Source organism: Sarcophilus harrisii, chromosome 5, assembly GCF_902635505.1.
Source record: "Sarcophilus harrisii chromosome 5, mSarHar1.11, whole genome shotgun sequence".
NCBI lineage: Eukaryota > Metazoa > Chordata > Mammalia > Dasyuromorphia > Dasyuridae > Sarcophilus > Sarcophilus harrisii.
This window is the reverse complement of record NC_045430.1, coordinates 9,680,853-9,703,085: the sequence shown is the minus strand read 5'-3', so window position 1 is coordinate 9,703,085 and position 22,233 is coordinate 9,680,853.

Genomic DNA, 22,233 nt, shown 5'->3' with positions numbered 1-22,233 from the left:
GACTGCAATTCCCCGCGCCCCTCGATAGCACTTAAGAGAGACAGAGAGAGGCAGAAGAGATAATGTAGGAGCGGGGGAGGAGGAGGCGGCGGCCGCGGGAAGAGCCCGGATGAAACGAGCAGCTCTCTGCCAATGGGCACCCGGAGAGTCTGGGGCACGGCTGCGGGCACACCCAGGCCCGAGTGCGAAGGCTGCCACCCGCCTTCTGGGGAACCTCCCCCCGCACCGGGCCTGGCTTCCTTGCCCCATAAAGAAAGGGAATCCACCAGGACCTCCAGCCCTCCTCTCCCCAGTCTGGCTCCCACCACCCTCGTGGCGCCAAGCCCGCCAAGGGACACCCCCTGCCCACAGGGCGTCGCCTCAGCCACTCGAGACCTTCCTTTTACAGAGGAGGACGCTGGGGGCTCTGAAATGCCAGGATGGAGATTCGAATCCACATCTCGTGGCTCCAACTGCCCAGCACCCATGTTCATGCTGCCCTCAAAGCCCTCCCTCGGGTGGGACAGCAGACCCACTCCTTGTGGCCGGGAAACCCCTCCCGGCCTCATTTCCCCCACTTAAAGGATCCAAATTTCAAATAAATTCAATGGTCAAAGGGGAGCCCCTGCCCTCTCAGTAATGGTGCCCCATCTTAGCAAGACTGTCCCCTCCTTGGAAAATAGCCCCCTTCCTTCCTTCCTTCCTTCTTTGTCTTCTTTCCCCCTCCCTTCTTTCCTCCCTCCCTTCCTCTGTCCTCTCATAGCTTCCTTCCTTCTCTTCTTTATTTCCTTTCTTCCTTTTCTTCTTTCTCCCTCCCTCCCTTCCTTCCTCCCTCTGTCTTTCTCTCTCACTGCTTCCTTCTCTTCTTTACTTCCTTCCTTTCTTCCCCCTTCTTTCCCTCTTCTCTTCTTCCTCCCTCCCTCTCTTCCTTTCTTCCTCTTTTCCTTTCCTCTCTCCCTCCCTTCCTTTCTTTTTTCCTTCCTTCATTTTTTCTTCCTCCCTTCCTTCTTCCTTCTTTCCCCCTTCATTCCTTCCCTCCTTTCTCTTCCTTCTTTCCTTTTTTGCTTCCCTTCTCCTTCCCTCCTTCCCTCCCTTCTCTCTTTCCTTCCTTTCTCTCCCCATCTCTCATCAGAAGGGTATCACCCTCTCAGAATCTCTCCCCAGGTCTCCTACTTCTGGAGAAAGTTTCCCTTTGTATTTGTATCCTCAGAGCCGGCACACAGTAGGTGTTTAATAAACAAAAGCCAGCAGGCTGATGATCCAAAGTTCCTGAACCTCCTAGATGGGATGTGGACTCAGCACCCGCTCCAAGGCTTGTACCTTTGTTCCGATTACTATGGCTCTCCCATGGTGCTGACTCCCCAAGTTCTGTTGCAACCTTACAGCCTGGCCCGGGATTTACTCACAGGAAATGTTTAACAACTGGCTTTTCATTCATTTGTATTAGAGACTGGAAGGGACTTGAAATTGAGAAACTGGGGGACCCGGGAACCTCAGAAAGTTTGCCATGGACCTTACACGGAGGACGCCCAGATGCTGTCTGGCTTTCAGAGATTAAAAGCAGAAGACAGCTGGAATATTCCCCATGAGCCAGAGGAGGTCACAAGTCAGCCGCCAGGATGTTTGGTTCAAAAATCTCAGCTCACAAGCCCCCATCGGTGTGTTTACTTTTAACAGTCAGCCAGGGGCCACATTGGAACCTGATGTCAGCCTGCGGCCTGAGGAAGCACTAGAGATGAGTTAGGAGCGCCTCTTGGTTCTAAAGACTCAGCATCCAGAGCTAAGAAACAAGTTACAGATGGGAGGTCACACACACACGGCCAAGCCTGAAGGGAGCGAGGCAGGTCACCCTGAAGGTTTCTGCAAGTCCATGATTGGGGGGGGGGCACTTTTCTAAAATAAAAATCCATTTCTAAAAAGGCTTTGTCCCAAAATAAACAAACAAAAGTAAAAAAGCTTTGGCTCTGAACGAATAGAACACGTTTGTTCTGTTTTGTTTTAGTGCTGCTAAAGGCAAGAGTTGCCCCCCACCCTGATCACACTGCAATTCAAGACGGGTTATCATCCAGAAAATGGGCAGACATATAGCTCTGGCCATATAGATATCGATCTATCAAGATAGTCCAAACAATAGTCACAGACACAGATTTAGACATAGACATAGACACAGACACAGGCACAAACACAGATATCTGGGCCACACTCTCTCTTCATATCAGGGGCTCGGGGTTATACGGTTAAAGGGGGAGGGCAGCCTTCTAAGTCTCGGGAAAAAGGTCTCCCCTTCCCCAAGCCCTCAACTACTCCCACAATTTTATTCTATGCTTTTCTAACTTCTCCAGTAGGTCAGGGACAGTGGTAGGAACAAATCAGGAACTTAATAAAGGCGAACTAATTCTTAAATTGAGCTTTGGAGGTAGCAGGTGCCAAGGTGAACCCACAGAAATGATAGCTGGGCTCAAGTCCACCCTCTGTCATTTAGTGACTTTGGGCAAGTCATTAGCCATCCCAGCATCCTAGCTATCGTTCTATGACTGTAAGATGGAGAAAAAGTGGCGATCTGCAAGGGAAAGGAACTTTTCTCCTACTAGGGTTTTCCCAACCAACGATGTGAGCCAAAGAATAGTCTCCTTCCCTCAATTAAAGAAGATGGTATCTTTAGGATCTGCTACCAGAAATATCAGAGGTGCTCCTGACTTAACAGATAGAAGCAGGCAGTCCCGGGTTCGAGTTCTGCTTTTGACACACATCCAAGGGGAGGATCAGGGACTATCCCAGGCAGTTCTCTCTGACTCCAAACTGCAGAACCAGGCGCCAAGGGGCACTGGGAGAGGAAGTTTCCTTATAAAGATGAAATCTGGATGTGGAAGGGTGAACGAGAGTTCTGGTTCTGACATTCCTCAATCAGCACCAAGTCACCAACCCACTCTGGACCCTACTTACCAAGGAGTCATCAGGAAAATGGGGCTAAGAGAATAATGGAGTTTAGAGCAAGAGAGGCCAACCTCCTTACTTTGCAGAGGAGGGAACAGAGGTAGGTGGGTTCCACCACTGGTCCAATGTCCCACAGCTAGGAACCAGAAGCGGGATGAGATTCCGGGTCTTCCTGATGCTAAAGGCAGCCTCCAACTCACCAGGGAAGAGAACAAGTACTCCCAATGAGCCAGGCTCTGTACTAACTGCTTTACAATATGATCCTGCGAGGGAGGGAATTTATGATTCCCATTTTATAGATAAGGAAACTGAGGCTAAATAAAATTTGTGGGATTTGCCCAGGGTCACCCAGCTGGATTTGGACCCAAGTATTCCTGACTCCAAGCTCTGTGAGCAGCCAGAGAAACTGGCAGGGACCCCAGAAGCCCCAGCTCCCACTCCCCTCACTCAGCAAACAAGGGAGCATTTCTGGCTCACTAGCCCTGCACCCCCATCTCCTGGGGAGGCCCAGGAGAGTCTCCAGCTCAGTTCTGAGAGTCCTCTTCCTGCAGCAGCGGCGGCCTGGGGGCTGAGGCGCTGACACTAATGCGCTCTTGCTCTTCGGGGCTGCCGAGCGGTGCCCTTCTGCAGGGGACGAGGGGGGAGAGGCTGCCGGGTCTGTTCTCTACCAGAGGGATGAGTCTGGGGGCTGGGGATGAGAGACACTGCGGAACGACAAAAGGAGCCCCAGCTCTGGAGTCGGATGCTCCGGGTTCAAATTCTGTACCAGTCCCCCTCGGCGTCGGTGTAAAATGAGCGGGCTTCTGAAGTCTGTCCCGGCTCTAGACCTGAGAGCCTCTGACGTGTTCCCTCCGGTCTCAGAGGGCAGAAGCCAGAGCCGACTCCCAGGGAGGCAAATCAAATCCAGATGTGGAGAAGCTGCTGGCAGAAAGCCCAAGTGCTGTCAGGAGGACACAAAGCGGGTTATCAGGGGCCCAGCTGCAGAACAGGGGGAGGCCGGGGACGACAAGATGCAGTCTTAAAAAGGAAAAAGGTACACATCCTGCCGAGTGTTAGGAGATCTCTGGGAGGTCAGCAGACCGATTCTTTGTAGGAACGGCCATGAGACTGCTCAGGGCTTCAGGGACAGAATACGGTATATTCTGGCGGCAGAGATCCCGCCACCAGCCGGCCGCTCGGGGGCCCGACAGCAATGGGCATACTGCAAAATGACTGTAGTGTGCCCAAAAAAAAAAAAAAAAAAATCAACAGAACATTGGGTTTTTGGTTTTTTGTTTTTAAATTTTAAGATATAAGCAGCCAAGATTGGAACAGCAGACCACTGGGGGCCCTGATGGCTTCTGGGCCCTGTGGGCCGGGCCTTAGCGGGCAGCCAAGTTTACCTAACAGGCCCATTCTGTGGATGAGGAAACTGAGGCCCAAGGCAGGGAAGTGTCTTGGCCCTAGTCCTACAGTGAAGGGAGATGGGGCCAAGAGCACAGTTCCCGGTCCCCCAGACTCCAGGCAGTCTTTCCCTAATTACTCTGCAGACTGCCTGACACCTCCCCCCCAACTATCAATCACCCTTCTTTTCTTTCTGCAGGTAGATCCCTTGCACTAGACTTGGGGGGCTTTTCCATCCCGTGAAGGATTCATGACGAAGGTGGAGGGGGGAGCTTGACATCTACTCTCATCCTAGGATGAAAAGCGCCACGTCCGGGGAGCCCAAGTCCGGGGCAGACGCACCAACGGCCCATCTCGCGGACCCCAGGAAGCAGGCAGGTCACGGGGCACCCCCACTCTCCTAGATGGGACCCAGAGGTCAAGAACAAAAGCAAGCATTCATACAAGACTTCAAGAGTCCCAGAATGTTCTACAAAGATTACAACTTGGGAAGGGGGGGCAAATGAGGGGGCTGGGCTTGCCTTTATTTATCCATTTATCCTTCATTTAAGTCTCTAATGTGTACATAGCTGTTTGCACACTGCATCCCAGGAACAGTCTCATTATTGGGTCCTCAGTGCCCGGCACACAGTAGGTGCTTAATAAATGCTTAATCAGGTGATCTAAGTGCTTGCTGACTTGATTTGATTGAGAATGCCAGGTAAAAACCACTTGCCCAGAGGCACACAGCTAAGGAGCATCCGAGGGGGGCAGCCACCTGGCTGACACAGGGGGTAGAACATAAGGCCTGGAGTGAGGAGACTCCTTCCTGAGTTCAAATCTCTGAACGGACTTTTACTAGCAAGTCATTAGTCACTCTGCCTCAGTTTCCTCATCTGTCAAACGAGCTGGCAGAGGTAAAAGCAAACCTCCAAGGTCTTTGCTGAGGAAATCCCAAATGGGGTCATGCCCTGTGACACCCCCTAGTGGCGCGGTGAAGGGAGAAGGCTCATGGGGAAGTGGAAAAGGCTTGGAGTTTCTTGCTGCCCATGGCTCACCTCCCCTTCAGGCCTCAGTCCTCCCTTGGGCCACAATCTCCCTTTCAGGTCTCAGGCCTCCTCTCAGGCCTCAGTCCCCCCTCAGACCTCAGTCCCTCTCAGGCCTCAGTGTCCCCTTGGGCCTCAGTCCCTCTCAGGCCTCAGTCCCTCTCAGGCCTCAGTCCCTCTCAGGCCTCAGTCCCTCTCAGGCCTCGGTCCCCCCTTGGGCCTCAGTCCCTCTCAGGCCTCAGTCCCCCCTCGGGCCTCAGTCCCCCCTCAGGCCTCAGTCCCTCTCAGGCCTCAGTCCCCTCTCAGGCCTCAGTCCCTCTCAGGCCTCAGTGTCCCCTTGGGCCCTCAGTCCCCCCTCAGGCCTCAGTCCCTCTCAGGCCTCAGTGTCCCCTTGGGCCTCAGTCCCTCTCAGGCCTCAGTCCCCCCTCGGGCCTCAGTCCCTCTCAGGCCTCAGTCCCTCTCAGGCCTCAGTCCCTCTCAGGCCTCAGTCCCTCTCAGGCCTCAGTGTCCCCTTGGGCCTCAGTCCCCCCTCAGGCCTCAGTCCCCTTCAGGCCTCAGTCCCTCTCAGGCCTCAGTTCCTCTCAGGCCTCAGTGTCCCCTTGGGCCTCAGTCCCTCTCAGGCCTCAGTCCCCCCTCGGGCCTCAGTCCCTCTCAGGCCTCAGTGTCCCCTTAGGCCTCAGTCCCTCTCAGGCCTCAGTCCCCCCTTGGGCCTCAGTCCCCCTCAGGCCTCAGTCCCTTCAGGCCTCAGTCTCCCTCTCAGGCCTCAGTCCCCCCTTGGGCCTCAGTCCCTCTCAGGCCTCAGTCCCTCTCAGGGCCTCAGAGTGTCCCTATGGGCCTCAGTCCCTCTCAGGCCTCAGTGACCCCTTGGGCCCTCAGTCCCTCTCAGGCCCTCAGTCCCCCCAGGCCTCAGTCCCCCCTCGGGCCCTCCAGTCCCTCTCAGGCCTCAGTCCCCCCTTGGGCCTCAGTCCCTCTCAGGCCTCAGTCCCCCCCAGGCCTCAGTCCCTCTCAGGGCCTCAGTCCCTCTCAGGCCTCAGTGTCCCCTTGGGCCTCAGTCCCTCTCAGGCCTCAGTCCCCCCTTGGGCCTCAGTCTCCCCCTCAGGCCTTAGTCTCCCTCTAAGGCCTCAGTCCTCCTCTTAGGCCTCAGTCTCTCTCAGTTCTCAGTGTCCCCCCCTTGGGCCTCAGTCCTTCTCAGACCTCAGTCCCCTCGGGCCTCAGTCCTCCCCTCTCCGTAAGGCGAGCACCAGCCAGTTGACCCTGCTCTAGGCCCCTTTCCGCATCCCCCCTCCCCAATATCTGACAGTTCCCAAAGCCTCATCTGGGTCCCACCCCAGGCCTGGGGATAAATACAGATGGGAAATCAAGCAACAGAGAGGGGCCGGGCTCTGCAGCTCCCGGCCGGCCACCCAGGGGGCACGAGTGGCGGCCAAGCCCCCGCCAGATGCCCCTGCCTTCCTGGCCGAGCCGCCCTGCCCCCCACGGCCCCCCGCAGCCCCCACGGCGGCCACTCTGGGGAAGGGGGCCCCAGGCCGGCAGGAGGAGGCTGGAAGGGGCCGGTAATGAGCCATCAGGCTCTGCAGGGAGAGGCTCCTCCGGCAGCGCCTCCCCTCCCCCCCCCCCCCAGCCGGGAGTCTGTCAGCCTATCAAAGTCATTCTTTGCAAACAGCCATTTTGTAACATTACAGTAACTGATCGGCGTGACACTGACAAGCCGCCAGCCCGGGAGGGGCCCGGACCGGGCAGAGGCGGACATGGGGGTCAGGGGCCCCGAGACCTGCCCCCTCGGGGCCTGGCGCCCGGCCCCATCTGCTGATGGAGCGCAGAGGGCCGCATCCTCCCTCCGGGGAAACCTGACTCAATTAAAGGCTGTGAGGGAGCGGGGGCCGACCGTTGTCTGTGCAGCCCGAGCCCCCTGGCGGCCCAGGGCCTGGCACCTGGGAGGCGGCAACTACCAGCAGTCAAACAAAACCCACCGAGTGAAGAGACCTCTGCCCACCCTGCCTGGCCTTGGTGCAGGAATCAGAGGGTCCCAGAACAGCAGAGCGAGGAGGGGGCTGAGAACGGGGGATGTCAGGGCTGGGAGGGGGCTGAGAATGGGGGATGCTACAACACTGAACTCCCAGCCCAGGCAAAGACCTCGCCTTCCGTGGAGGGAGGAAGCCCAGAGGGGAGGAGAGCTGGCCCAGCAGACTGAAACAGAACAAGGAGGCGAATGTGGAAGGCAGGGGCAGGGCTGAGCATCCCCTCCCCACTGCCTCCCCTACGGTCCTGAAGTCACCCCTTTCTCCTCTCTGAGGTACTTGGGAACAGCTCTGGGCCCGACTTCTGTCACTTCAGGGGGCAAGTCAGTCTCTTCTGCGGGTCTGAAATGAGAGGCTCGGGCCAGATCCCACCTCCTTGGGGAAATGCCCCTGGGCCTCGGTTTCCCACATCTCCCACTTCCAGGCCTTTGCCCTCCTCACAGCTGCCTCTTGGAAACCTTCACTTCTTCCCAGCTCAGCCCGCTCTGGCCTTCTGATGGCTCCTCACACATGACATGACATCTCCCACCTCCAAGCTTTTGCACGTCAGTGCCCCACGATTCCCTGCAGAAGCTCCCCACGCTAATGACATCCCGGGTCCAGGCCGCAAACAACCACGAGGGACAGTGCCTGGGGCATCTGTCATTGGGAAGTGACTGAAAAATGCTCTGGGTGTGACTCCCAAGGGGACGTAGCTTGCTGTACCCAGCAGGGCCTAAGCGCAACTTCAGAGAGCGAAAGGCGGGGAGCCGGGGGTACAGAATGGGACAAATTTTATCAACTGACATGCTTAGCTATGAACCTCTGTGGTGGAGAAAGGGCCCAGGGGCAGGGACAGTAATGGAGAGAGAAGTGAGAATGACATAAAAAAAAAATCAATCAAAATTAATTTTAAAACATCTTTTTTGTACAAAAGTCCCCTCCTCCTTCTCCCTGTTCTTTCCAGCGCCTCTGCTTTGGATCCCCCAGCCCCTGGCAATGGTTTTTCTACCCTTTGTGTGCCTTGGACTCCTTTGGCCATCAGGCTGGGGAAGCCTATGGAACCTTCCTCAGAATCAGGCTTCGAAATTCATAAAAGAAAAAATAAAGAATTACAAAAGAAATCCATTGTACTAAAATAAAGATATAATTAGGGCAGTCAAGTGTGGCAATGGATAGAGCACCAGCCCTGAAGTCAGGAGGACCCGAGTTCAAATCTGGCCTCAGACACTTAACACTTCCCAACTGTGTGACCCTGGGCAAGTCACTTAACCCCAAGTGCCTCAGCAAAAAAGAAAGAAAACTCTAATTGCTTTTCCCCAACCAATTACTTTCCCCAACATGAAATCTCCACACCATCTTCCCTCCTCAAAGTTAAGAGCTTACTTTATGTCAGCTCCCTGAGGTTGGGCTAACTGCATCTGCACTGTCATCATCGAGTCTGAATTAAGAAAGCAAGTATTTATTAGTCACCTACTAGATGCCAGGAGCCTCAGTCATACGCCAAGCCCCAGAGGATGGACCACCCCTCCTTTGGATGGCCCCCCACAAGCAGGGCTCAGCCAGCTACCCTCCTGTCTTTGGATCCCAATATCCCTCTGCAGCCTAAGCTTTCTCCCTCCAACAAGACCCCTCCAAGCCCCAAGTTCGGTGCCCTGGTGCCCCTTAGTCCGCTACCCTTGGCTCATCCTCTCTGTCTGTAGAGGGGAGCCCAGCCAGAAAGGGTTTCACACATCACCCCCCAGGCAGACCTCTGGAAAACCCAAAGAAAAGCACAGCCAAGGGCACCCATCAACATGGATGTTCTGGAAAACAGAAGCTAGCCATTCACCCTAAGAGTTTTATTGGCGGGGGGTGCAGGGTGTGTGTGTGTGGGGAGGGGGGGTGAGTTTATTCTTTCTGACACGATGACGACAGCTGAAAGGACCAATCTCTGCTCCTCCTTGGGATCTTTATTAGGGAATCTGGACACACAAAAACTCAATGAAAAATGTAGGGTCCATAAGCGGCTCTCAAGTTGCATTTCCTCGAAGCTTTCATCTCGCCAAAGGGGCCTCCTTGTTCTCCCTGGGCCCTGACCGCGCCACCAGGCGACCCTACATGGCTCTGGGCCCCTCACTCTACAAGATGACTCTACATGGCTCCAGGCCCCTTAGTCTACAAGATGACCCTACACGGTTCCAGGCCCCTCTTTCTTCCTGGGTATCCCAAGGCAATGCTATGCAGCTCTGGGCCCCTCGCCCACCTGGCCCCCAGATTCCACAGTTTAGAGCCCACCTCCCCACTTTTCTGATGCCCTTTGAGGTTTAGCTTGCCACCATTATATTAGCATTTCATAGAAGAAGAAACAGAGGGTCAAAAAGCAGTTATAAGCACCTTTAGAGCTGATCACTGGAGTGGCCCAGGGAGGCAACCTGTCCTGAGCCCCTGCACAAGTGGCAGGAGTGTGATGCAAATCCAAGTCCCACTCTCTACCCCCATCTTGGAGGATTCTCTAAAAGTCACAACAGAGCTAGTCGGGCAAAAAGTGGGAAAGTCTGTGAGGGAAGGGAGAGGGAGAGGGGAAGAGGAGGGGGGAGAGGGGAAGGGGAGAAGGAAAAGGGGGAGAGGGGAAGGGAAAAGAAGAAGGGGGAAGAGGGGGTCCAGGGGAAAAGGAGAAGAGGGGGGAAGGAAAAGGGGTAGAAGGGAAGGGGAGAGAGGAAGGGGGAGAAGGAAAGGAAAAAGAAGTGGAGTCAGGGGAGGAACAAAGGGAGTAAAAAGGAGACTCCTGTCAGTCACAGACCCCTGCCCTGCAGACTCCCTGCCTTCCATGGAACCCCCCAGCTGTCCAAGAAGCCTGCCAAGGGATGGCTGACCACAGGCTGGGAGCCGGCATTCACGGTTATAAAGGCAAGCCCAGAGTCAGTCCAGGCTCGACTCACCTTTGCTGGGAGATCATGGTCAAATCCCTCATTTTACAGATGGGAAAACTGAGGCAGCATGCTTCATTCTCAAGTACTCTGCCTTCAGAAGACTTCCAAAGTCCTACACGGGGGCTGTCCTTTCCAGGACACAAGGAGCGAAGAATTCCACCTGCAATGAGCCACCAGCTGGGGAGCATTTCCCCGTCACTAAAGTATCCCAGCAGAGCCAGGGGACCTCTACTTAGGGGTTCCTGCAGTGGCACAAGGGTAAACTACGACCTGAGTTCCCTTTAAACAATGATCCCCCCCTTACTGTAATCCATGAGACCCGAGTAATGATCCCCCCACTTCCTGTAATCTGTGACATCTGAACAATGATTCCCCCCCATTGTAATCTTGGGAGACCTGAACAATGATCTCCCCCATTTACTGTAATCCGTGAGACCTGAACAATGATCCCCCCCACTTTACTGTAATCCGTGACATCTGAACAAGGATCCCCCTTATTGTAATCTTGTGAGACCTGAACAATGATCCCCCCACTTACTATAATCCATGAGACTTGAACAATGATCCCCCCACTTACTATAATCCACAAGACTTGAATGATGATCCCCCCTTATTGTAATCTCTGAGACTTGAACAATGATCTCCCCCCTTACTGTAATCCGTGAGACCAGAAGTGAGTCACTTCCCCGGGGAGGGGGGGCCTCAGTTTACTGCCTCTGTACGAAGATGAGACTGGACAAGATGGGCCTCTGGAGCCCTTTCCAGATGATTTATAAGATCCATAAATCAGCTCTCCTGGGCCTCAGCGGGTTCCCCCCGCCTTGATCCCATCCTCCCCCTCAGCAGGTAACAGAGGTCACGGGAGGGAGCCGGGACGGTGACATCAAGGATAAACACCAGAGCCGATCCCCCTTCCCCAGCCGCCAAGGCCTCCGAGACTCAACCTCGTGGCTCTCACCGGGAGATCAAGCAGGAGAGGCAGATGGGCTGGGAAGAACAGCCCTAATTAAAACAGAGTTCCCAAATAATTAGCAAAATGGTGGCAAAGAGAATTTATTAAAGTGGGAGGCCTGGGGGAGGGAGGAGGAAAGAACCTTGGGGCTGGAAGCGACCTTGGAGAGCGTCTCTACCAGCACCCCCACATCAGAGAGGCAGAAAGGAGGCCTGGGGAGGGGGCGCCCCAGAATGGAAGGGACGGCAGGAAGGAGCTCGCTGTTCCAAAAAGCCAGCCCTCATTCAACTATGTGCCAAGCAGCTTTCAATCCAAATTTATTAAACACCTTCTAAGGGCCGGGTCCTGGCCTAAGCACCAAGCACGCAAAGAGAGGCAAAAGACAGCCCCAGGAAGCTTCCGATCTAATGGGGAGGGGGGAGAAGGGTAATAGCTTCAAAGGAACTGACAGAAGCAAGAACTGGGATTAGGAGGAACTGGGGTTTTAGACTTTAGAACTGGAAGATCATCTTAGGGTAGAACAGGGGATGTCAGAGCTGGGAGGGAGCCTAGAACAAGGAATGTCAAAACTGGGAGGGAGCTTAGAACAGGGAGTGTCGGGACTGGGAGGGTCCTTAGAATGGAGGATATCAGAGCTGGGAGGGGCTTAGAACAGGGGATTGGCAGAGTTTATCTCTACCCCCACCCCATCCCTCCTCATGCTTAGATAAGGAAACTGCAGCCTCAGGAAGGGCAGGGTTGTTAAAGCACTGCCAATCTCCCCACCAAGGAGAGAGCAAATTACAGGAGATTCATTTCAAAATCCCACTCTGGGGAGAGGGGAAATCCCGGTCTGATTACTCTTCAGTTGCCAAAGGAGCAGAACTCTTCTCTGGCTCGGGGAGAGGCCTACATTACGGGGCTTCTGGGAGGCAAGGCAGGGAGAACGTCCAGAGCTGGGGGAGCACTTAGAAGATACTCCAGTCACCTAGCCAAAGGCCCCTCCTTTGGCCCCAGGCTCCCCAGCACCCCATCTCTGTAGCGCCGGAAAGATCTGGCTGCAGATCCTGAGCAGGCCCTGCAAGGTTCCTTCTAGTCTTGATTAGAAAGGCCTGCACACGCCTCTGAAAGAGAGCTGGGTGATAGAGCAGAGTGTGGGTGGCAGGTCAGGCGGGAATAGCTCTAAATCTGGGGCTAAATGGCTCTCTGTACTTCCATTCCCATCCCTGCCCTGCCCCAGGCCTGCTTCCCCTGTACACAGCAGAGGTTCCAGGGGGGAGCACCGAGGTTCTCTCCAGTTCTACCGGGTCCAACCACCAGGCCGACGACCGGCTCAGGACTTGCCAGAGAGCTGCAGTGGGCCCGGATCCTAACTGCCGGTGGGTCCCCACCCCCATGGAGGCCCAAGAACAGGCCTCGGAGCCATCCAAGCCCATTCCCTGGCTGCCAGCCAGGCCGTCAGCTTCCTCTAGAAAAGCCTTCCAGGAACAGGGATGGAACCGTGGGGGAAAGGGGGGGGGGGGGGGGGGGAGAGCTCTCACCTTGTACTACACTGGCCAAACCTGCTTCTGAACAAACACTGAGGCTGCCTGGAGAGTCCGGGGACAGCTCCGCGGATCGGAGTTGGACAACGGAGGCCTAACTCGGGGAAGAGAGCGGGGGCCAGATTTCCCCAGGGAGCAATGGGAAGCCACGAGCTTGGGATGCTCTGAAAACATCTTTGTACCGCCGGGAGGGACCTGGGGGCCATCTGGGCCAAGGCCTTCCTCTACTGATGAGGAAACTGAGGATCCACAGAGAAAGGGGACTTGTACAAAGTCATTGAGAATCTGATGTTGCTATAACGACTCATATAAATATGGCAAGTCAAACGAAGAGCGGGATTCGAATCCAAGTTCTAGGTTCCCATTCCACTGCTTATTGCTAATCAACAGTCATTTCTCAATTGCCAGAGAAGCTCCTTGAGGGCAGGAACGACTTTTGCTCCTCGTTTTCATCTTTAGCTCTTGGCCCAGAGCCTGGCACGGAAGCGCCAGCTTGATAAGCGTTTGCTGACTGACTGGGGCGCTCCAAAGACACAAGGCAATATGAGGAAAATGGGAACAGGCCTGGGTTCAAAACTCAGATCTGCCACTTGGAGGCCCCTGGGCAGGAAACCTAAAATCCCCTCCTCTGTAAATGGGGGATATGCACATGCTCATCCCCCCAAATCATCACAAAGAGGCACCCCAGGAACCGGCCCCCCCTTCCATCCAAGCCCCCATCTTCAGGTTAAGGGAATGCCCAGTGGGAGAAAGGGTAGTCCCAGACTCCTGTTACTTGAATAAAAGAAACTCCTTTTTCCTGAGTTGCACAGTCATCATGAACCAATTTCTTTGTTGTGTGAAAAATATTTTATTGCTGTAAGTTATTCTAATAGATGGAGAAAGGACCCCAGGGCTCGCTCGGCTGGCTCGCTTTAGGTGAGGTCTTTGATGGGCAGGGAGGTGTGGTGGAGAAGGCAACGGGTCTTGGGCCTGAGGAGCGTTTCTAATGGGGATTGCCAAAGTGGCTTGGAGCAAACCAGCAAAGGAAGAAATGGGACCAGATGATGTCCCCTCTGTGAAGGGAGGCAGAGGAGGGAGGGAGGAAGAGAAAGAAGAGAGGGAGGGAAAGAGAGAAGGAGGAGAGAGAGAGGGGAAGGAAAGAGAAAATGAGGAAGGAAGGAAGGAAGGAAGGAAGGAAGGAAGGAAGGAAGGAAGGAAGGAAGGAAGGAAGGAAGGAAGGAAAGAGGGAAGGAGGGAGGAGGGAGAAATGAAGGCAGGAGAGAAAGCAGGAAGGCAGGCAAGAAGGAAGGAAGGAAAGAGGGAAGGGAGGAAGAAAAGGAGGGAAGAAGGGAGAATGGCTTCATATGGGACAGCTCCCATAGGCTAGGGCTGGGAGCAGCAGGGCCAGGAGCCCCAGAGGCCTGGCATTCTGGGTGAACATGCCCTCAGAAGCCCTTCCCCAGAAAGAAGGTAACTGCAAGCTTTCAATGAGCTTCCAGGGACAAGTCATTTAAGGACAGTGAGTGATTGAGAAGCTGGCCTGCTGCCTGCTCTCTGGTGGGATCACAAGGGACCTAGCTCAGAGGTCATCCAGCCCCTCGTTTAACAGGGGAAGACATTGAGTGCAGAGACAGGAAGTCATTGGACCAGCCCCTTCATTCTGCAGGTGAGGAAATGTAAGAGACCACAGCAGCTCCTTCAGTTTTCTGGGGAAGGAATCCTGCTGCCCTGGAAAGGCAGGAGACTTGTTGAAAAGCACCAGGGAATGAGATCAGATCTGCTTCCCCACAATGCCCCGGAAATAACAGCTCTTATCACCCATCACTGGTTTTTTTTCCTACTCTTGCTCTCTCTGTCTCCTTCACTCTGTCTGTCTTTATCTCTCTCCTCTCGGTCTCTCTGTCTGTCTCTTTGTCTCTGTCTCTTTCACACACACACACACACACACACACACACACACACACACACACACATCCCTTTCCCTAGCTCCCTAAGGACTATGGGAGTAAGTTCCTTCTGTTGGCATTCAAGGCCCTTTGCAGACATTCCCCCCTCCCTGACCCCCCAGCAGGAGCCACAAGATTTGGAGTGAGGAGGGCTGACTTGGAAGCCTGGATGAACCACTCCCTGGGGACGTCCCTCCTCCTGTCCTACTGAGGGGTCAGACCAGAGGAGGGCTCGTCACCCTGTGTGGATCACGGGGCCCCTGCACAGATTCTGCCTTTCCAGAGCCCCAAATAAAATCCCAAGGATTCCCGAGGAGACCGAGCACAATGAAGCACAGCTCTTGATCAAAACATTTTTGATCTCCCCTGTCTTCCCCTGAGCGCACCTGGCATTTCAGCAGTGCCACAACTTTACTACGGTCTCTGTCACCTCCCCCACATGGCTATCACCTTAACAAATGAATCCCACAGTCTCCTGCGCAGGCCGGGTCAAATCTCCCTCTCACTCATCCCTGCACTGAAGAAACTGTCCTCCTGTCACCAAGTGAGGTTGGCGGGAAAAGCCCAGAGAGCATCAGAGCTAGGAGAGCCCTTAGAACCCAGAGCAGAACAGAAGCCAAGGTTTGGCTCGGACCCCAGAGGCCATCCACAGTATATGGTATACCAGGGAATGTCAGGGCTGGGAGAGGCCTGAGAACAGGGGATGTCAGGGCTGGGAAGGAGCTTAGAACATGGGATGTCAGGGCTGGGAGGGAGCTTAGAACAGGGGATGTCAGGGCTGGGAGGGAGCTTAGAACAGGGGATGTAGGAGCTGGGAGGGAGCTTAGAACAGAAAAGGTCAGGGCTGGTGGCTCCTTTTTCTAATCTCCTGGGCAAGTCTAATTTTCATTAAAACACTGGAGAGGGGGTAGGAGGGAGAGGAGAGCCTTAGTCCCACCAAACTGGAAGGGAGGGGAGGAGAGAAGAAAAACGAGGGGGAGGAAAAAGAGGGGAGGGGGAGGGAAAGGCTCAGTCTCCACCAAGAAGGCCAGATCAGGGGAGATGTGGACATATGGAAAAAATCACAAAGAAAAACGCTTCCCAGATTTTTAGTTATCTGAGGCTGCGGCAGCTCAGGCACCATCAGCTTTGGGGGCCTCCCCCCCACTTATCCTCTCCCTGGCTGAACTGGCTTCATGAAGGGGGTGGGGGAGGGGAGGTGGAATCTGGAGCTGCACAGAAGGAGAAAATGAGTTCATGGGGCTGGTGGAGGAAGAGACACACACGCACACACACACACACCTGGGAGTGTGCAAGGAGACACAGGGCTACACGCAGGAAAGAATGTGAAACAGGTGGGGGGGGCCACTCAGCCCCCCTCTCACAAACCTAGTGCTCTCCTCCCGCAGACCGCTTTCTTACCTCCCCAGGAGAGGGGTGCGATTAGGAAAGAAAGGGTCCCAGAAGTCCGAAAAGGGGAACATTCTCCCCCCACATCCATCCTGCCCTGGGGTGGCGGGTCCGGCCTCAACGACACCCCTCAAAAAAAACAACTTCCAGGCCAGATATTGCTGGGGGGGAGGGGGTTACATTGGATCATCCTCCTTTGACAGTATCCCACCCCCACCTCCGGAAAGGACTGCAGAGGGAGGAGAGCTATAGAGAAAGAGGGGGAGAGACAGACAAGAGACAGAGACGGGGAGGGAGGGGGAGGAAAAGGGGGAGGGAGAAGGAGAGGGAAAAAGAGAGAGAGAAGGGGAGGGACAGAGACTGAGAAAGGAGAGGGTTTGAGAAAACATCAGATTGGGTTCCTCCCGGATTGGAATCCGATTCTCCAGAAAGCGGGGTACGGGGGGGGGGATGATTCCAGAAAACCCTAAGTCTAGCCCGGCCGGGAACCCCTGCCGTCCTCCCGGCCACCGAGTGAGGCGCGCACGCAGGGAGGGGATCGATCCCGGGGACAGTTTGGGGGGCGGCGGCGGGGACCGTGGGAGGGACCCGTTGTGCGTGTCCGAGTGTCTGCGGCGTGTCCTGCCGAGTGTGGGAACGTGTAGCGTGTGCGGCCGTAGTGAGAAGGGTACGAGTGTCTGCGTGTGCCCAAGTTGTGCGCGGTCTGGGGCTGTTGTGCATCGGCTGGGAATTGGTGGAGATGCGGGAGCGTGCACAAGTTGGGGTGTGTGTGTGTGAGTGTGTGTGTGAGTGTGTGTGTGGTGCGTGTGTGTGTGAGTGAGTGTGTGTGGTGAGTGTGAGTGTGTGTGGTGAGTGTGTGTGAGAGAGTGTGTGTCCGTGTGCGCGTCAGTGAGGACGCTGGGAGCGTGCACAAGTTTGGGTGCGCGTGCGTGGGTGTGCATGCGTGTGCGCGCGTGTGTGCAGGCGGGCAGGGCTCCGCTCGGCTCTCCTTACCTCGGGGCAGCCTGGGCTGGCTCGGGCTCTCCGGCGCTGGCGCTCCGCTCCCCTCCGGGGCTGGCCTGGCGCTCCCTCCGGGGCTGGCCTGGCGCTCCCTCCGGCTCGCTCCGGCTCCGCGCGAGGTCCTAGCCCGGGCCGGCGCAAGCTCGGGGGCCTCGCGCGCACATGGTTCCGAATTCTATGTAGCAAGAATGTTGCCAAGCCTTTGTTGTCACGTGACTCGGCGCCGCCGCGCGCGCCTTCCCTCCGCCTCGGGCCCGGGCCGAGCGGCCGCCGGGGCTGCAGGAGCTGCGGGCGCTGCCGGGGCGCGGGCTCGGCTCGGGCCACACACGGGCCCAGGGCGGGGAGGGCGGGGCCTCCGGGACCGGCGGCGGCGGCGGCGGCGGCGGCGGCAGCTGCTCCGCGCCCGGCGTCCGCGCCGCTGATTGGAGCCTGGGAGGCCGAGACAGGCTCCTGATTGGAGGAGGAGGACAAGGGTGTGTGTGCGCGCTGGTGTGTGTGTGTGTGCACATATGTGAGTGTGCGCGCGTGTGCAAATGTACATAGGTGCTTGTGGGCCCGGGTCTTGGGGGGAGGAGGGAATGGGGGATGCGGGCTGGGGGATGAAGGGGCGGGGGCGGGGGGTTTGGCTCTGCTCCGGGGGGAGGGGGCGCCGCCTTCCTCCTCCTCTTTGGCCTGCCTGGGTCCTGATGGGAGAAGGAGGAAGTAGGCAAGGGGAAGAGGTGGGGAGGCCTGAGGGATTCCCAAGTCCGGGGCGATCCCAGGACCGGAGAGCGACGGGACCTCGGGGGCCACCGGGGCGGCTTCCCTGCCGCCTCCGGCACGGATTTTGTCGGGCAGTAAACACTAAGTAAGCACCTGCTGTATGCGGAGGACTGCTCTGCCCCGGCGAACCCCCGACGGCGCGAATTCCCGTCAGAATGACCGGCACTAATTTGGGCTTGCAGATTGGCCGCTTTGGGAGGCCCCACTTTACCAGTGTGGGTGATGAGACTGTGATCGATCCAACCCGCTGAGGGATTGCCCGGCCCCGCACCGATCTCGGTCCGGGAAGCCGCGGATTGCGGTCTTGCCTTTGTCCCATCCCGGCTGCGTGCCCCCGTGCCCCCCGAGACTCCGCGGGGCTGATCCCCAGCCCTGGCCGCACTAGGACTTCCGTAGGATGAAATCCCGTCCCTGATGTGGGCGGCGGGGAAGGGGGGCGAGGGGGTGTAGTTTCACCCACACCGGGCTATGGATGAGGCGGGAAGGCTGCTGGGAACAATCTGGCCCGACCCCCTGACTTTACAGGGGGAGAAACCGAGGGCTAAAGATTTGCCGGCAATGAGGGCGGGGACTATTGTTTCTTTGGGGGTTTTGTGTGTATCCCCAGCATCTAGCGCAGTGCCTGACGCAGGAGTGGGCGCTTAATAAATGCTTGTCAGTTGATTGATTGGCTGACTTAATGGGGGCAGTCAAGCCTGCCCTCCCCTCCCAAGTGTTCTGAGGTTCTAGTGAGATAATGATGTAAAATCACTCCGGAAAGGGAGAAGGGCTGAGCCAATGCAGTGGTTCCAGGAAAAGCAGGTTCTAACTGAGGGATCCCTGCAGGATCCAAAGAGAGACCGACAACTGAACTGGGGGAGGGGCGGAAGCTGCTCTCGAGACCCCCATTCCAGCTCAGCGCCTCAAAGATGATGTCCACTGGGTTCTTGAGCTGTCTTCCAAAGGCAAGTCCAGCCTCAGAGACCTGCGGACTGCAGGAGAGCAATCTTTGTCCGGGGAACCCATCAAGTGTGGGAGGAGTCCCAGAATGCCGAATGATCCGAGGAGGCCTGTGGCTGCCTGAGATGCTCAGCTGCAAAGAGGCTGGAGAACATCAGGAGACCCAGCTGGGAGGGAAGAGGGGCGATATAATTTCAAGAAAAGCCGGCTCTGTGGCCCTCAGCTGGAGCACAGAGAACAGGGAGTTCTGTTACCGGGAAAGCCGCCTGCTTCCTCCCTCCTCCCAGTCCACTTGTCTGTATACTGTGCATTGCTTCCCAGTAAGCTCTCTTGGAGGGCAGGCAGAAATGATATTGCCCATCTCTGAGTGCAGAGTCCTTGCTTAACAGAAGTTCATTCACGACACCCAAAGGGCTATCAAACTGTGATCCAGCAGTGGCTCTGCTGGGCCCGTATCCCAGAGAGATCATAAGGAAGGGAAATGGGCCCACATGGGCAAAGATGTCTGTGGCAGCTCTTTTTGTAGTGGCCAGAAACTGGAAACTGAGGGGATGCCCATCAGTGGGAGAATGGCTGAATAAATTGTGGTATATGAATATTATGGAATATGATTGTTCTGTAAGAAATGAGCAGCAGGATGATTTCAGAAAAGCCTGGAGAGACTGACACGAACTGATGCTGAGTGAAATGAGCAGGACCAGGAGATTATTGCACATAGCAACAGCAAGATTATACGATGATTGGTTCTGATGGACACGGCTCTTTTCAACAATGAGGTGATTCAGGCCAGTTCCAATGGTCTTGTGATGGAGAGAGTCATCTGCCCCCAGAGAATTCTGTGGGAACTCTCACAACGTAGCATTTTCTTGCTTGCATTTTATTTCTCTTTTTTCCTTTTTAATCTGAAATTTCTTGTACAGCACGCTCATTGTGAAAATATATAGATATAGATAGAGAATTGCACACATTTGACATAGATTGGATTACTTGCTGTGTAGGGGAGGAAGGCAGGGAGGAAAAAATTGGACCATAAGGTTTTTCAAGGGTGGATATTGAAAATTATCCATGCATGTATTTTGAAAATAAAAAGCTTTAATTAAAAAAAAAAGTAAGTATCACTTACTTTGATAACAAAGGCATCAAGCATAAACCAGTCAGCCTCCCTGTCTGAGCCCCATGCCTGGAAGGCACTCCTTCCTCCCCTCCATCTTTTAGAATGACTGCTCTCCTTCATGGTTCAGCTCAAGCTCCACGGTCTCCTGTTTCCCTGGGTTAGCCCATGCCTTTCCCCCAAATCACCTTGCATATTCTGCCATGGGACACCTTCCTTCTCCTCATCCACCTTTTCTACTTATATATGTTATCTTCTGGAGCTAGATTGCAAGCTTCCCGTGTTTGATAAACACTCGGTACCTCTGTTTCCCCATCTGTAAAACAAGGTGTTAGGTCAGTGATCTCGAGGAGCCCTTCTGATTTCAGTCCTTTGCTAGAGTAAAACTTCAGAAGTGTGTTGGACCAACCCCAGCCTTTGACAGAGGAGGAAACTGAAGGCCATAGAGGTTCCAAGTCATTGGAAGCAGGAAGGCTCAGAGGCAGAGCTCTGTTCATGGGACTTTGTGCAGGGTGGGTCTTGGCCCTTTGGTCGGCTTTCCTGAGCCAGAAGACAGCTGTGCAGCTGAGGAAAATGTGTCCCTCCTTGTACCTGAGGGCTAATATCAACCTGAGGGCCCCCAAAGCACATGTTGGAGATGTGCTGGCTCGAAAGAGAGGCCTAGAAAATCTGGAGATTTCTGAAGCCTTCCCCAACTCTCCCCACTCCCTCACTGAGGACCTCAGGTCAGAAAACTGATACCATTCATGGACTCTCTTCTCTCTTCCATGGCATCACTTTCCTCCTTTCTCCTAATCTCTGACAGAGAAGGGGGTCTTTTCTTTCCTAAGGACAATTTCTCAGAACTCTTGGGCCCCCGATTCCTTCCCTCCTGCCTTCTCCTGCAGGCTGCTCCCTCCATCATTCCTCCTGCTATCCAAGGCCTGAAAACATGCCCAAGTCTCCCTCGTCCTTAAAAAAAAAAAATCTTCACAAAATCCTCACTGTCCCCTCAAGTCACCTTTCCTTTTCTCAGCTAACCTGCTCCCCAAAGCCAAGCCTGGTGCCTTCGGCTGCCTCTCCTATCCCTCTGCCCAGCCCTTTGCCGTATGCTTCCGGCCTCCTCACTCTGCTGCAATGTCCCTGCAGTGACCAGGGACTTCTTAATGACCAAAGCTGACCATCTTTTCTCATTCCCTGTCCTTCTGCATCTCTGGGTAGCCTCAGACCCACCCCAGTATTCTCTCTCCTCAGGCTTTTCATGATTTAGCTCTCCTTCCAGTCCTGCTGACTTTGCTGCCTCATCATTCATATCATGTCCCTTAACTCTGAGTGTTCCCCAGCTCTGTCTTTTCTAAATCTCTCTCTCTCTCTATGTCTCTCTCTGTCTCTGCCTCTCTCGGCTTCTCTGTCTCTCTCTCTCTGTCTCTTTTTCTCTCTCCCTCTCCCTCTGTCTCCCTCCCATTCCCCCCTCTTTGTCTCTCTCTTTTTCTCTCTCCCTCTCTCCCTCCCTACCTCCCTTTCCCCTTCTCTCTTTCAATTACCATCTTTCAATTATATATCATGTAAATGAATCATAGATCTCCATGTCCAACCCCAAATCCCTGAGTCTCCCCCAAGCTTCAGTCCCATATCATTAACTGCCAAAGTGGACGTCCCAGAGGCACCTCAACGTGTCCCAAACACGTCATTCTCCTCCTTTCTGCCAGACTTGCCTCTTTCTGTCAAGGCCTCAGCGTGGTCTCCATATCTTGGCTGGTAGCTGTGGTGTGACCCCAGCCTCCCCTCCTCCCATCAGTCATCACATCTTGCCCTTGCCTCTTCCCAATGTCTCTTGCCTCCAAGCCCTCATGACCTCTCACCTGCATCACTGCAACAGTCTTTTGATTGATTTCCCTTATTCCAGTCCCTCTACTCCAGCCCGAGTGATTTTCTTAAAGCACCACCAGGGCCACATCACCGGTGACCATGGTGACCAGGACCCACCGCCAGCCTGCCAGCAGGGATGCCGACTCAGCCAAGGGTTCCTAAAGCACCTGAGATCTCCTGGCACCTTGTGCTCAGCTTCGGGTACTCACTGAAACGTCTCTGGCAGATTCCCGTTGTAATCTCGTTTTCCTCGGAGAAAACTGCCATTTAAAGGGATGGTCTCAGTTTTTATTTGGGGGTCCAAGGCTGCTGTGCCCAGGAATAGCTGAACAACTTCCCACCGTGAGACCGGATCTTTCTTTTAATAAAGCAGCACTCTGGAAATCCAGGCCCACAAACCATTCTGAAAAAAGTGATTCAGCATCTCATAAAAGGATTTACTTACCATAGGCTCAGATTGCCCAACAATTTAAAAATTGAATTCCATTTCCCAGAATTCCCTTTATCCACAACTTTCTAAGGGCTCCATGATTCCATAAAGTGAGGCAAGCC